Raw genomic sequence first — 15243 nt, forward strand, 5'->3', positions numbered from 1 at the left:
TTGATATCTTGATGTAACGGATTTTGAATACTCGGTGTGATTTCATTTTGGTCGACTTAGCGGTTAAAATATCAAAATTGATTGCAAAAATTCTACGCCGTGAAATTAAATTGAATACTACTTTTGCTATCAAAAATATCAAAAGGAATACTAATCCCTAGACACAATCGCAGGCAAGACAGTTCTAACTCTTACAAAATGTTAAAATAAAACAAATTACCTTAAACTTACACGTCGACCGGTTTCAGGCATCATATGCCTATCTTCAGGACGAGAGCCGATGTCCAACCTACCAACTAATCTTGCTGTTACCAATATTAATTGGAAAGCAACATTAGTTGTCATTTTACTATCATATCATCATCATTTTGCTATCATCATATAATTTGAACCAACCATTTTACTAGAAAAAAATGTATGTGAAAATAGATTAATTTAAATATTGGAGGTTTATTTACATCATAAATAGAATCTGTCGACACATTTTCTTTCAATAAAAATGATAGCAAAGTCTGATACATCAAAAGTGCCATTTTGAGTTGGTAACAAAACATGTTTTCTAGTTGATATCAACAGCAGAATATGTAATAATTTTGATGTACTTTTGTTGTCAATCCTTGCCCGGGAAGCCCGTCACAGCTCGTTGATTGCTCCACCGTTCAGGTAAAAATTTAACGCTACTCTCTTGAAATCTGCTTTTCTCGACCTACTTTACCGGTGACAGTCCGTTATCGATGCTGCTCCGAACGAATTATAGTCCTCCAGTACTCTTGGTTGCGGACTACCGTTCTCCAATCACCTGAACCAGCTGAACGTTCATCGTCATTGACAGCGCATATCCTTGCGGGGCCTGCTTCGGAGTCTTCGTTTCTGCTTCCCTGCTAAAAGCAGTTTGGCGAGTTTTTTGTCGGGCATTCTGGTCACATACCCAACCCACTGCAGCCATTATATTTCCTTCACTATATCAGCATATTTGTATACTTTATACAGCTCGTGTTTCATGCATTTACGCCACACTCCATTTTCCATTTTGCCACCAAATATTGATTACAGAAATTTACGCTCAAAAATCCCGCACCCGACGATCAGCATCCATGATTTATATCTGAAAAGGGCCACCAGGAGAACTCGTGTTCTGTAGAGCGCCAGTTTTGTGCGAATTTGCAAACAACGGGACTTCAGCTGGCAGCTGGGCTTAGGTCCTTTTGAAAAGTTACGCAAGAATTCTACTTCTTTTCATCACGAAAGAACACAAAAATATGAAAATATAAATCAATTTTTATTCACTAGCAATCTTCAACATTTTGCTTTTAATTTCAGCATATGGTGCTTTATTTATACAACTATCAAGATGTGATGCAGTTGCGCCTGAAACTCTTCTATCGTGTTGACATAGCTAGTATTTGAGTGACAACCACTTGCTTCTGATGCTAATGTATATGTATGATTCAATGATACACTAGCGCCAGCAGCAAGCTGTTGTCACTGCAAAACTAGTTATCTTCAATGAGCTGGTATCTAGGCAATACCGACACGTTATCCATCGGTCTCTCTTTTGATCTGTTTTTGAAAAGCATCTAATTCCTGTGCAGGCTATTTCGGCTGATCGGATTTGAAAAACATAGACACCACTATAGAAAATAGGCCCAATTTACCCGCAGCGACTTCATCATTTCTCGCGACTATAACTCAAATTCAGTAGCATTTCATTAATACCAAAATACACGCCGATATTCAGTAAATATTATTCTATCAACTGGTATAAAATTTTTGTCTCGAATGAATATAGTTTCAAAGTAGTTCCTGAATATTGTTTAGGCTCCCGCTTGATGGGCTGAAAATACCCTCCCGTACCCTATTTAACACATAAAATAGCTGACCCGGACGTTTTACTTTTCTTCCGTCTCTTCTTTGTTCGAGGTCCAGCTACAAAAACACGAAATTTGTAAATGAAAATCAGACGTTTTTGAATAATTTAATCAATTGAAAAAAGGGAAAAAACCATGAATTGCTGATTTCAGTTATACCTTCTCAAGTTTTCACATGAACATTAGTTTGCCAAATTTATTATTGCAAAATCGGGTCAAAAGCTAACTTTCGAGGAACCGTTCAAAATCAAAAGGTTTTACAGAGAACAAACAAACAGATGATATAAATGTCGTACTAAAGTATCAACCACAACCACATCAATTATCATTATTGTCACAATCATCAGTTGTCGACTGAACAAAATATTCAGCGAATCCAAAGTGATTCACGTGGTAATACAGTGATTACCATATTGACACACCACAAAATAATGACTGTGACCAACATACAACGCAACTGCTAAAATTAAATTTTTAGTCAAACTAGGAGCATATGTGCAAGCAAACAAGCTAATAAATAGCATGTTTTGCATTGAACCTGTTCTGGCCACACTGGTGAGGCCCTCGCGCAACGAACTTATGTTGACAGGAGAAAATAAACAAAGTTGTGTCAGTGAGTTTTGGAAGAAAATAAACAGCGGATAGAAGATTGATTGAAAAGTGAAAGTCATCTTAGATAGTCGGAGTGTATAGAATTTATAGTTGAAAATAGTGGAAGTTTATAGAGTATAAAAGGCCGATAGTTGGAAAGAGTTCTCGAAAGTGAGTTGAAAGGTAGCACGAAGAAATAGCTGTTGTAGTGTCAAGAAAGTGTTTTGCGGGAAGAAAAATAGTTTGAGTACGAGTAGAGATACGAGTGTTCATACGGAAAAGCTAAAACGGAAAGGCAAAAACACAAACTACAAATATCGGAGCTGTGAGTAATTTATCACGATTTACAATAACATTGAAAACTAAAGCCGGGAAAATATTTATTAGGGTGGTTCAATTTACGGCACGATAAATAGCAAAAGAAGTTCGCATAAATCAAGGCAGATAGAAAACAATAATGTAAATAGGAAGTAAAAATAACGTTAAGACCAAAATAACACTAACGGTCAAAATACATCTTTTAGTTTTGATCGACGCTAAAAAGGCTCGAATTGCAAAGATCGTTTTTTATTCTGCGGCGTCACAACAAAATCAAAAATTATTTGATGTCAACGGAGATGCGTTCGTCGAGTTCAAATGAAGACCAGTGCCTGTTCTGCGGGAAAACGGAGGCTCAATCCACGGACATCGACTGGGTACAATGCTCTGCGTGTATGTTTTGGGCTCATTTTTCTTGTGCTGGTGTTGACCAGGAAATAGCCAAAACGGATTGGCATTGCCCGCAGTGTGTGCGGTCTGATGTACAGCAGTTGAGAGTTTCGGAACCTTCTACAAAAAGGCGGGCTAAGAAATCCGGCGCAAAAGGTGATGCGGGGTCTGATCAAGGAGCTGGGTCCGCCAAGGATCCGTCTGAGCAGCAGTCGGAAGAGGAACAGCTGATGAGAGAGACCTTTGCAAAGCAAATGGAGACACGGAAGGCACAGCTCGCCAGGAAGAAGGCGCTGTTGGAACTGCAAATGCAGCAAGAGTGGGAGATGCGTGAGCAGGAGCTCCAGTTCCAGCGTGAAATGGAAGAGTTGCAACTGGAACAGGAACGGAAAGTGCTAGGCACGGAAGGCACAGCTCGCCAGGAAGAAGGCGCTGTTGGAACTGCAAATGCAGCAAGAGTGGGAGATGCGTGAGCAGGAGCTCCAGTTCCAGCGTGAAATGGAAGAGTTGCAACTGGAACAGGAACGGAAAGTGCTAGACAAGCAGCTTGCCGCAGAAACGGAGTTCCTGCGTAAGAGAAATGCTATTCGAAGGGAGATAGACGATAGCATTCAGAGGGTGCACGCGCTGAAGGATGACGCGGCTGCTGTTGCGGGCACAGTCGGTGGTGTATCGGACGAGAAATCGAAGCAGAAGGTGACAACATGGCTGAAGGCGAAAGTAAATATCGAGTCAGTGGTAGGTAAAAGTCGGGGTGCAATTCCGAAATCAGGACTGCGGCGTAACCTAACGGAGGTTCCCCGGTCAGAAAAGCAAGGTACAGAAGGCAGCGAGGTAGATAGTGACGAGAGTACATGCGGTGCTGCATCGGAAAAGAATGCTAGAGGTAGTATTCATGGTAGCAGCCGTACTACGAGCCATGGGCCGGGGCGTAGCGTATGTCGGATCTCAAGGGATCAGTTGGCCGCTCGGAAGGCGGTGTCCCATAGTCTTCCTAAGTTCAGGGGGGAGCCCGAAGTTTGGACCCTGTTCATTAGCAGTTTTGAGTATACGACAGAAGCTTGCGGATTTTCGAATCTCGAGAATCTGAAGCGGTTACAGGACTGCTTGATGGGTGATGCGCTTGAAGCAGTTAGGAGTCGGTTGGTGATGCCGGATTCCGTTCCGGATGTGATTCAAGACCTTCGAAATCTGTTCGGTAAGCCGGAGAAGTTGCTTAAGACTTTGCTGGTGAAGGTTAGGAATGCACCATCACCAAGACCGGATCGTTTAGAAACTTTCTTCCAGTTTGGGATAACGGTCAAGCAGCTGTGCGATCATCTCGAGGCCGCCCGTCTACAAGATCATCTGACCAACCCGATGTTGGTGCAGGAGTTAGTTGATAAGCTGCCACCCTCTTACAAGCTCGATTGGGTGCGGTATAAGCGCAACAAAGTAGAGAGTCCGTTGCGAATGTTTACAAATTTCATGAACGAAATTGTGTCTGATGTGTCTGAGGTGGCGGAGTTTACCGGGTTGTCGATCAGCGAGTCTAGCTATTCTGGGAGAGGAAACCCAAAAAGTAGACAGTTTGTGCATGTTCACGAAGCGGAGCAAAGGTGGAATGATGGGTTTCGAAGCGAGTTGAACAGCAATGTGTGCTGGATCTGTGAGCGGTCGGGCCACCTTATGAAGTATTGTGATGAGTTTAGGAGAATGAACATTGCGGAGCGGCTGCACGAAGTCGAGACGCAGGGGTTATGCGAGCGCTGCCTCCAGAAACACGGTAACGGACGTTGCGCGTCCAATATGCGGTGCACGGTGCAAAATTGTCAGGGAAACCATCATCCTCTGTTACACCGAGTAGAAGAGTCGATTCAGCTGCAGAAGGCTGAGAATAGCGTGAATAACGGGGAGAGATGCTCGATAATCTTTCGCACGATGCAGGTTACGCTGTATGCGGGAAATCGACAGTTAAATACTGTGGCGTTTCTCGATGAAGGGTCCTCGGCAACTTTGGTGGACGATTCAGTGGCTAGCCTCCTGAGAGCGGAAGGTATGCTAGAGCCTCTAATCGTCACGTGGACCGGTAATATCAACCGCGTCGAAAATCATTCCAGGAAGGTGGAATTGATGATTTCAGCGAGAGGATCGAGGGAAAAGTTTCCGCTGTATAACACCAGAACCGTGTCGGAATCAGAGCTGCAAAAATTCAAAATCATGCAGCTGCCGAAGCAGAACGTACGCTTCGTGGATGTTGTGAAGCGCTACCAGCATTTGGCTGGAATTCCCGTAGAGGACGATCCACAAGCGTTGCCTACCATTCTCATCGGTTTAGACAATCTACATTTGTTCGCGCCGTTGGAGTCAAGAATCGGCAAACCTCGTGAGCCGATCGCAGTTCGGTCGGAACTTGGATGGTCAGTCTATGGTTCGGAGAAGCGAAAGCCGTATATTCACAGCCACTTGAATCTGCATTCGTTTCAAACTGTCAGCAATCAGGGGCTGCAGGCCACGATGCGGGATCAGTATGTATTGGAAGATGCAGCGGTTACTTCGTTCACTCCACCGGAACCAGTTCGTGAGCAGCGTGCTTGTGAAATCCTCGAAGCGACGACGAGAAGTGTAGGAAATCGTCTTGAAACGGGACTACTGAGGAGAGGAAATACACGCCGGTTTACCGATAGCTATCCGACGACCGTTCGAAGGATGAAAGCAGTTCGACGGAAGCTGGAAAAAGATCCAGCGTTGAACCAGGGGACCATGTGGTTGAGCGAAACTAAGTCTTTACGAGCCAGAGATTTGGTGGATGGGAATAACCAGAAATGCGGCGTTCGTGATGTCGTAGAGGAAACCATTGGGTCTGGTGATGGAAGGATACGACAGGCGTGGATACAATCGAAGAAACGACGTTGCAAGCGAGCGACACCATGACTAACCGTGATGGAGGTTTCGGAGGGTAACTCTGATCCGGATTGGACTTCCGGCGCAGGGTTACGGGCCGGGGAATGTTCTGGCCACACTGGTGAGGCCCTCGCGCAACGAACTTATGTTGACAGGAGAAAATAAACAAAGTTGTGTCAGTGAGTTTTGGAAGAAAATAAACAGCGGATAGAAGATTGATTGAAAAGTGAAAGTCATCTTAGATAGTCGGAGTGTATAGAATTTATAGTTGAAAATAGTTGAAGTTTATAGAGTATAAAAGGCCGATAGTTGGAAAGAGTTCTCGAAAGTGAGTTGAAAGGTAGCACGAAGAAATAGCTGTTGTAGTGTCAAGAAAGTGTTTTGCGGGAAGAAAAATAGTTTGAGTACGAGTAGAGATACGAGTGTTCATACGGAAAAGCTAAAACGGAAAGGCAAAAACACAAACTACAAATATCGGAGCTGTGAGTAATTTATCACGATTTACAATAACATTGAAAACTAAAGCCGGGAAAATATTTATTAGGGTGGTTCAATTTACGGCACGATAAATAGCAAAAGAAGTTCGCATAAATCAAGGCAGATAGAAAACAATAATGTAAGTAGGAAGTAAAAATAAGGTTAAGACCAAAATAACACTAACGGTCAAAATACATCTTTTAGTTTTGATCGACGCTAAAAAGGCTCGAATTGCAAAGATCGTTTTTTATTCTGCGGCGTCACAACAGAACCCATTAGCAAAGTGCTATTGTAGCGAACAACTAACCGGGTGGCAATAGTGTTCAACGAAATTATCAGTAAAGCGGTTATCATAACCACAACGAAACATCGAACAGAATCAAAACCGTTCTGTACCGGTACTCCGGTACAGTTGGCCAAACCAATAAATGTCGATAGTACAAAAGATAGTTTGTACCCACTATTGTGTTGTTATTACCAGCACACAACAAAACTCCCAAAACCAAATATTGTCTAACTACTAATATATCTAACTAATATATTCATTGGTAATTAAAAGACGGCATCGTTGTATAAAACGAAAGCACATCCATAAAAAAAACCTGGGGATATGTATAAAACATTAATTATCAATTGAAGAAACACCCAAATACACGTTTGAGAATGACCTCATTTCTTTTAAAAATAATACCTACTCGTTGAGGTCGCCTGAAAATTCGATTTTTATAATGTTGGACCAATTTTCCATTTATTTTGGGATAGAATCGGTTTATGCCGTATATAAAAACCTATGTAAGCTAATAGTACGGAACCTGCTCATCTGGAGCTCCAATTAAATAATGAACTATCCTCAAACATTTACATTAGGTACCATTGCATCAGCCATGTTAGTTGGATGGAAGACGTTCTAACTTATAGCATTATTCGCACTTGCACCGGGAATAATAGCTTATTTCAAACTACTCGTCTGATGACTTGTCAGCATCTATCACTTAGCTACGGAAGCGCAAATTCATCCAACATACAATCGCGTCAAGAGGATTGTCTACTTCAGCATCCAAGGCTAAGGACGTGCATGAACTTCACGACCGATACTCGCTCGCTCACCGTATCGAATTTGCTACCTGCCGACAATGGAACAAGCTGCATGGTTGAAGAATCTCCTACGAAGCTGTGCACATACTAGGCATTCCTAATCCGGGAACTAAAGTTGTGACTTTCTATTTGGACGGGCCGTCAGACAGCAGCAGTGCCGGGAGCATTGTTAAAGCTTCACGAAATTTAACTGTGGCACATTTACTGCATTCTCCAGCACAAAAGATGCTAGACGAGGAGAAGACTCGCTTTATGTCCAGAAGCATAACAACTGGATGATTTGCATCTTTTGTTCGTTGTGCTTTGGTTGGGTTTCTCTGGGTGGATGTATGATTAATTAGCAGCCATTGGCAGGGGGTTCGCTTCAGTGCGCCTAACTGCTATGAATGGTTTTACTGAGACGTTGATTGGTTTGCTAATTGAGGTCGAAATGATTTGTTCCCAACCAAAGGACTGACCGACCGACCCTTATACTAATGGAAGTGGGGTTAGAATATGCATTCAGAACCATCGGATCTTTCATCACTGTGGTGACAAATATGACAGCGTTCTTCTACGCCTTTATAGGTCTAGATTATCACTATTATTGAAAATTGCTGCAGTATTTTAATTAAATAATTTCCATAATGCCCTTAGGAACACATCATTTAGAAGTCAATTTGTAATGATTCAATCAAATTTCCTTCATTATTCAAGGCAATCATGCACAATGAATCCGTCACAAATAAATATCGTTCTAAGGCCGTAAAGTGACTTATGCATAAATGATATTCTGATGCGATAGGCTTTTACGGTTTATGCTTTCCGGTTTGTGTTTTTCCGGTTTTCGTCAGCTAGATAGCATTGACGAATCAATATAATTGGATTTCTATTTTTGACCCAAATGCGACTACGACGTTATTGTCATATTATTTGTTTTCTATTTTTGGAGTACCATTATCAACAGCAGTAAATTTATTTTCGAGGACTAATCAAATGGGACCGGCACCAGTTTAATGTAGGTCGTGGTCAACTTTGTCTATAAAATTGTTTGTTTATTTTTGTTTGTTTCTCCTAGGGAAGGTCACAATTTCAATCCATTATTTTAGACTTATGCAAGGATCCTTTCCATATTTTTATATTTCTATATGCATCATTTTGATAAGCAAGGTATAATGCTATAAACATTATGCTTCTTGAACAGTGCATTATCAAATAAATATACTATATACTTTATATAAATTTGATTCTAACTAAAGTTTTTTATGAGCGTCTTACTAGAATACGAAATATGAAACTTTTATTAAATTTATGCCGTGGACCTCCGCCAATTTGAACGATTTTTCATGCCAACTAAAGAGGTTAGTTTTTAATTTGAACAACTGGTAACTAAACTAAATATGCTGAAATTTGTATGAGCTGGCCACCCTCTTTGTTATTGTTTCGGTGGTCTGATTTAATTGGCAGTTGCAAGCAGCGAATATTTCATTCTCCGACCGGATTTCTAACAGAATCATTGGGAAAACGGAATGTGAAACAGATTAAATGCGCTAGATCAGTACAAACAAATAATGTTTATGTGCATTGTCGATTATGTTGATTATGACATTTGAACAATTTCAATTTGCACGACGTCGTAGTGGGATATTCTTGCTTTTTATACATACGTTATTATTTTCCAAGCAAAAACCATCCAAAATAGAGTCAAAATCGAAAGATTTTTTTTTGCCAATTTTCGGAAATTACACTATTTGTACTTCCACTTTTATTTCGTGCTAGAAACGTTTACACTCCATACGCTCTTTTTTTTCGAGTTCTTTAGGCGGTAAAACACATAGATAATTTTATATCTAATACTAAAAAATTTTACTCAAGTTTAACAATTTTTTTTAGTCCCCCGATTTTTAAAACCAATTTCGAATGTCGGAAGGGGGGGTCAAAAACTTTAAAAATAATGGCCTTATCTAAAATCGTTCATGTGATCTACAAAGTACAAATAGACTAACCTCGTGTTTTTGTCTTGTTCTTTAATGATATAATTAGTTTTTATAACGGTAGTTTTCTACAATTAACGTAGAGGATGGTAGAAAAATATCCAACAACAATCCAAAAAATAATTTAACCCGCCAGTGTTGGTAAAGTTTGAAGTACGTCGTAAACTTAATAAGGGGGTTTTGGAGTCTCGCTTTTGTCTCCGCTGTGGTTCAACGGTTCATTATTACCGGCGATCCAAAGGTCCTGGGAGGACGAGGCTCGATCCTGGTTTTATTGGGCTCCAATTATAGCTTGGTTTAATCCGTAGATCCCCCAGCTTGGATAAAAAGGAGCAAGACAATGTTGTCAGTTAGGTCAAGGTCATATAGCTGCTTCATCATTACAGTCCCAGACAACTTTTAGCTTGGTCTACTGTCAATCGCTTCAACTAATATCTCATCCATAAGGATGAGAAACAGTAGCGGTGATAAAATATAGCCATGTCTGACACCAGCAGTAACCAGACGCCGTTATGTAACACATTGCACGAAAACGCCTCGTACCTCAATGAAATGGACTAGCAAATCTGAAACTCTTCTACGCCTAATTGCGGCCAGATGTTCACGTGGAGTCTGCTGGAAGCTTTATCTAAGACGATCTAAGCTGCGGATTCAAACCCCTAGGGAGCTGTCGGGTGATAACGGGTGCGTCTACTCCGCAGGAAAGCTGCCCGTACAAGATGAAAGTCACCGTGAAAGGGTTATTCCCGCAACACGATCCAGAGAGTAGGTGGCCTCAGTCCCCTTACGGTCAAGCGAATGACACACTCATTCCGGTCACGAACGAGAAGCACAATCTGGTTGCCAGGGGTCTAAAAACGAAGAAACGGTCCTTATGCTTCATGCGAATTTCCAGACAAATGGAAGCCAGAGAAACCCCCAAGGGTACCTCATCGTACAGGCCGATTTGCCTACTTGACAGGCTAGTCAAGTTACTAGAGCGGATATTCCTAAGCAGGCTAGCGTCCGTTGTGGAAAATAATACCGGGCTTGCAAGGACGCAGCTTGGATTCCGTAAGGGGAAGTCCACTGTCGATGCCGTCAAAGCGCTACTCCGCGAGCCGGACGCAACTGTACGACACAGCTGATGAAGCGAAGAAGTACAAAATGACAGCGGGTGCTCCACAGGGATCGATCCTCAGTCCTATGCTCTGGAATGCCATGTACGATGGGCTGTTGAGGCTCGAGATGCACACTGGGATCGAGATCACAGGCTTCGTCGTCGATAGCGTCCTAACAGTGGTGGGCGAGTTTCTCGAAGAGGTGGAAATGCTGACATCGGACGTCATAAGCACAATAGAGGGATGGATGGCTGGTGTCAATCTACGATTGGCACGTCACAAGACGGAAGCGGTTATGATCAGCAACCGCAAGGCGGTTATCGTTATCGTAGGAGGACAAGTTCCCGTTATCGTAGGAGGACAAGTGATTGTCTCTAGACGTTATGTGAAATATCTGGGTGTAACGGCAGATAATATACTGAACTTCACCAGCGATGTCGATTAAGCTTGTGATAAGGCGTCAACAGCGGTTACTGCGCTGTCCAAGATTATGCCAAACGGCTATGGACCTAGCAGCAGTAAGAGACGTCTGATAGCCAGCGTCGCCATGGCGGTATTGAGGTATGGTGTACCGACATGGGCCCCGACTTTGGGTAGTAAGTTCAATTAGGCAAGTCTGAAAAAAAAATGTCAGTGCGCGTACCATATCGCTGGATGCAATCGGGGTCATTGAAGCCATGATTCCAATATGCATACTTCTAAATGAGGATATCGTGTGGCATAGGCAGAGGAACGTCGGGGGCGCTAGGGACAGAGTTGGGCTGGACTCTATCAGGCGGTGGCAGGCGGAATGGGACCACGCTGAACACGACCGGTGGATTCATAGGCTAGACATAGGCATAGGCATAGGCATAGGCTATTTTACCTCATTCAATTTTGATCAGATCATCCATGGATGCTTTAAGAAGTATCTACATCCGCGTGAGCGGGTATGGTCGCCCTTTTGCCCCGTTTGTTCGGTAGCCGAGGAAAGGCCGAAGCATGTGATGTTTCATTGTCCGCGTTTCGAAGCCGCTAGATGTGAGATGCTTGCGCTCGTTGCAGTAGACACCAACACCGACAACGTTGTGCAGATAATGTGCGCAGAGCAAAGAGCGTGGGGCGCCATCAATAGCGCGGTGACGGACGTGATGTCGGAATTGCAACGACTAGATTTAAAATCGCACTTTAGTTTAGATTATTTGAACGCTACAATATTGCTTTGATTGATTGGTGAATTGCCGAAAGATATTTTGGCCATTCTATGCGAAAAATATCTGACATTAGGGTAGATGCTCCAGTAATGGAGGGATTATGTCAGGGGAAAGTATTTGAAGACCATTAGAATGCTCAATTTACCAGTTTCCAATTGAACAATATAATAATATGGTGCGCCATAATGTTGGCTTTATATACATACCAAAATTAAACCATTCTGTTGGTTAATATGTCTAAAATATTACTTTTACTGGCATTAGTCTGTGCTCCTAAAGTAGTGGCAATGTTCCTATAATAGTGGAAAATTTGCCTATAATGGTGGAATTTTATTTACCGCCCTTAGTAACGCTTGCAGTGTGCATGGCAGCTGGTGGATAACAACGTAGGCTTGTCAAAAGGAATTTGTAATTTCTGCACCAACATCTTAAATTTTAACTATATACGTTAGATAAAACTATACATTTAACAATCGAAAATTGATATTCAATCGAAATCATTCTAAAATCCGCCAAAATTATGAAATGTTTCGAGTTTCCACTATTACTGGTACACCACTGGTAAATCTACCCTATTTGGCTTGTAAATACATAACTTCAGGGAAATATCAGAAAAAAAAATCCTGTCAACAGCGCAAATGACACATTCCAGCGTGTCCCGTTACGACGAGGACCCGACTTTCATTGACATTTTGCTCCCGCTAGCAAAAAATACGTTTGTGACTAAGTTTTAAAGTATGTCTGTTAAATGTACTTTCTAACATAGTATTTACTTTTAAATATAGATTGTTATTTAGGCAGATATAACAAGTTACATTTCATAACAGGACACCATCGCAGAAATACCGCTTTTTCAACCATGTTTTAATATGTGTACACTTCAATGTGCTAATTATTAAACGTTCTGTATGTTGATTGTGTTGAGAACTACGTTTTCTTTGTAGTTCAATAATAACTGGTACATATCAAGTATAATATGAGTTGAAATTTGCAGTGTTAAATACCGATTTCTTGCTGTACAAGTGCGTGGAATGTGTCAAATAAGCTTTTCTGTTGGTAGTGCGAAAACCATGCAACGCATACGCGTTACTTTGAAATATTTCACAAACATGTTACATTTTAGCTCGTTTCTTGCGCTTTTTCCGTCATAAATTGGTTCTAAATGAATATGGGAAAAAGGAAGGTCAGCAATTAGGTTTGTTTTAAATCTGTTATCAATTCTTTTTTAAGACCAATTGTGTTAAGCGGGGTACGCTGCTGAAAAGTAATGGGTAAAAAGATAGGACAAGAAATGCTCAAGAAATCGATTGCGTTTACGATTTCTTAAGCAGTACGCACTTCATAAGAAATATTATTTCACGTTCAGATAGCGCAGTTTTACATGCAGGTGAATTAAAACGTCACTTTTCCGTACGGAATAATATCCGGCGCAATTATTACCACAAGAAAAAATGACAGGTGGTTGCTTGCATTGGAGTTGTCAAAATTTCTTCGGTAAATAGCAAGATTTTTTCTTGAGTTGTTTTCTTTTCAGCAGCGTACCCCGCTTTACTTGGGCTGAAACGGTACTGTCAAATGAATCTAAATTGAGTCATCTGCAGAATTCCTCGACACGATTCCTATACAAGGAATCTATACAAGGAGACTGTGCGAATATTTTTGGTTCATCCGGAAGGTGAATGATGTGTCTCCTTCTATTTATTGACGATGGAGACACACGGTCTTTGGTAATATATGAACCAACGAGCGCAGTTATTATATCGATTCGTTATCAGTCGATTATATTTAGATGGAATGCTCTGATTTTTATTATAATACACTAAATCAGTCATATGATTGCTTTTCATATATTGTACCAAGTATTGGCAATTTTTTAACGAAAGCCCCTCTTTTCCAATAAAACAAACTAGGGTAGATGATCCAGTAGTTGTGGTAGTACCAGTAGTGGTGGATACTCGAAATATATCATAATTTTGGCGGATTTCAAGATAATTTCAGTTTTCTATTGTTAAATATTTATTTGTTAACAGTTTTATCTAAGGTACACAGTTAAAATTCAAGATGCTGTTGCAAAAATTACAAATTTCTTTTGAGCAGTCCAATAGAGTACAATTGCTTAAGAAATTCGAAACAATCCATAGCATTTTAACAAGCCTACGTTGTTATTCACATGCTGCCATGCTCATTGCAAGCGTTGCTAAGGCGGTAAACAACATTCCACTATTATAGGCAAATTTTCCACTATTATAGGAACATTACCACTACTTTAGGAGCACATACTAATGTCAGGAAAAGCAATATTTTAGATATATTAACCAGCAGAATGCTATAATTTTGGTATGTATTTAAAGCCAACACTATGGTGCACCATATTATCATATAGTTCAATTGAAAACTGATAAATTGAGCGTTTAAATTGTCTTTACACACTACCCCCCGACATAATCCCTCCATTACTGGAGCATCTACCCTATAACTGAATTGCTGCTTTATATATTTTTACCTTGGTTCACCTCTTACTATTTCAAAAGCCACGCAGAAAGCAATTATTTTTCCACATCTCCAAAAGGACTGCCGAATTAGGAATTTCTCGACAAATTTCCATATTTTCTTCTCTTACAAACATGGATAATCGCAATCTTAGACTAGGCAACATAATAATCCAGATCGTTATACCGAGGAAAGCCGACCTTTACACTCACATTTCAATGCGTGCGGAACAGATTTTATCGGTGACATATTTCGTTTCCCGTTCTTATTCAGTACATCTGTACTTTGTGACATTTCAGTGGTTTTCTGACAAAATAGATTGACACTTCAATCCTTTATTCGTCGTTCATTTGCTTTGTTGACCATTGGCTCTGGCTTGGTGTCCATTGGGTCACTTCTACCGCCACCCTCTTCCTTTCACATGACAGGCAGGCACTTTGCGAACAAAGTATGGCGATACTAACGATGCCAGACTGCCTAGCCATGCGTCTATATATTTTCAAGTTTAGTGTACAATATTTGCTAGTTCATGGATATGAATTCTTAATGCATTGTAGATTTAGTTAACAAACGCAAATTATTCTCTTTCAACGAGCATTACGATTTTGCGCCAATATCATGGACGAACGCCTTCATCCATAATATTGGCGCAAATTCGTAACACTTGTGGGGATTCTCAAACAAATGATAGACTTATGATGAAACCAAATAGGAAACCTACAATAGATATACGGAGTACTGTAGTTTTTGATAATAACATCATCCAAATCATCTGCTCAATGCATGTCTTATTGTTACCTTAGCATTTGAATTTCAATTATTCTAAGCTTTATAACAACGTTTTAATTTTGAAGCTAAGTTATTG

The 15243-nt window shown here is 40.9% G+C and overlaps 1 protein-coding gene across 1 annotated transcript in view; it reads left to right on the forward strand.

Annotated features, from left to right (window-relative positions):
- The window catches only part of LOC128736107 (uncharacterized), a 105319-nt gene that overhangs the window by 36864 nt on the left and 53212 nt on the right, over positions 1-15243 (forward strand). The gene's annotated exons all lie outside the window — the stretch shown is intronic.

The sequence above is a fragment of the Sabethes cyaneus genome, chromosome 2 (genome assembly GCF_943734655.1).
Source record: "Sabethes cyaneus chromosome 2, idSabCyanKW18_F2, whole genome shotgun sequence".
Lineage (NCBI taxonomy): Eukaryota > Metazoa > Arthropoda > Insecta > Diptera > Culicidae > Sabethes > Sabethes cyaneus.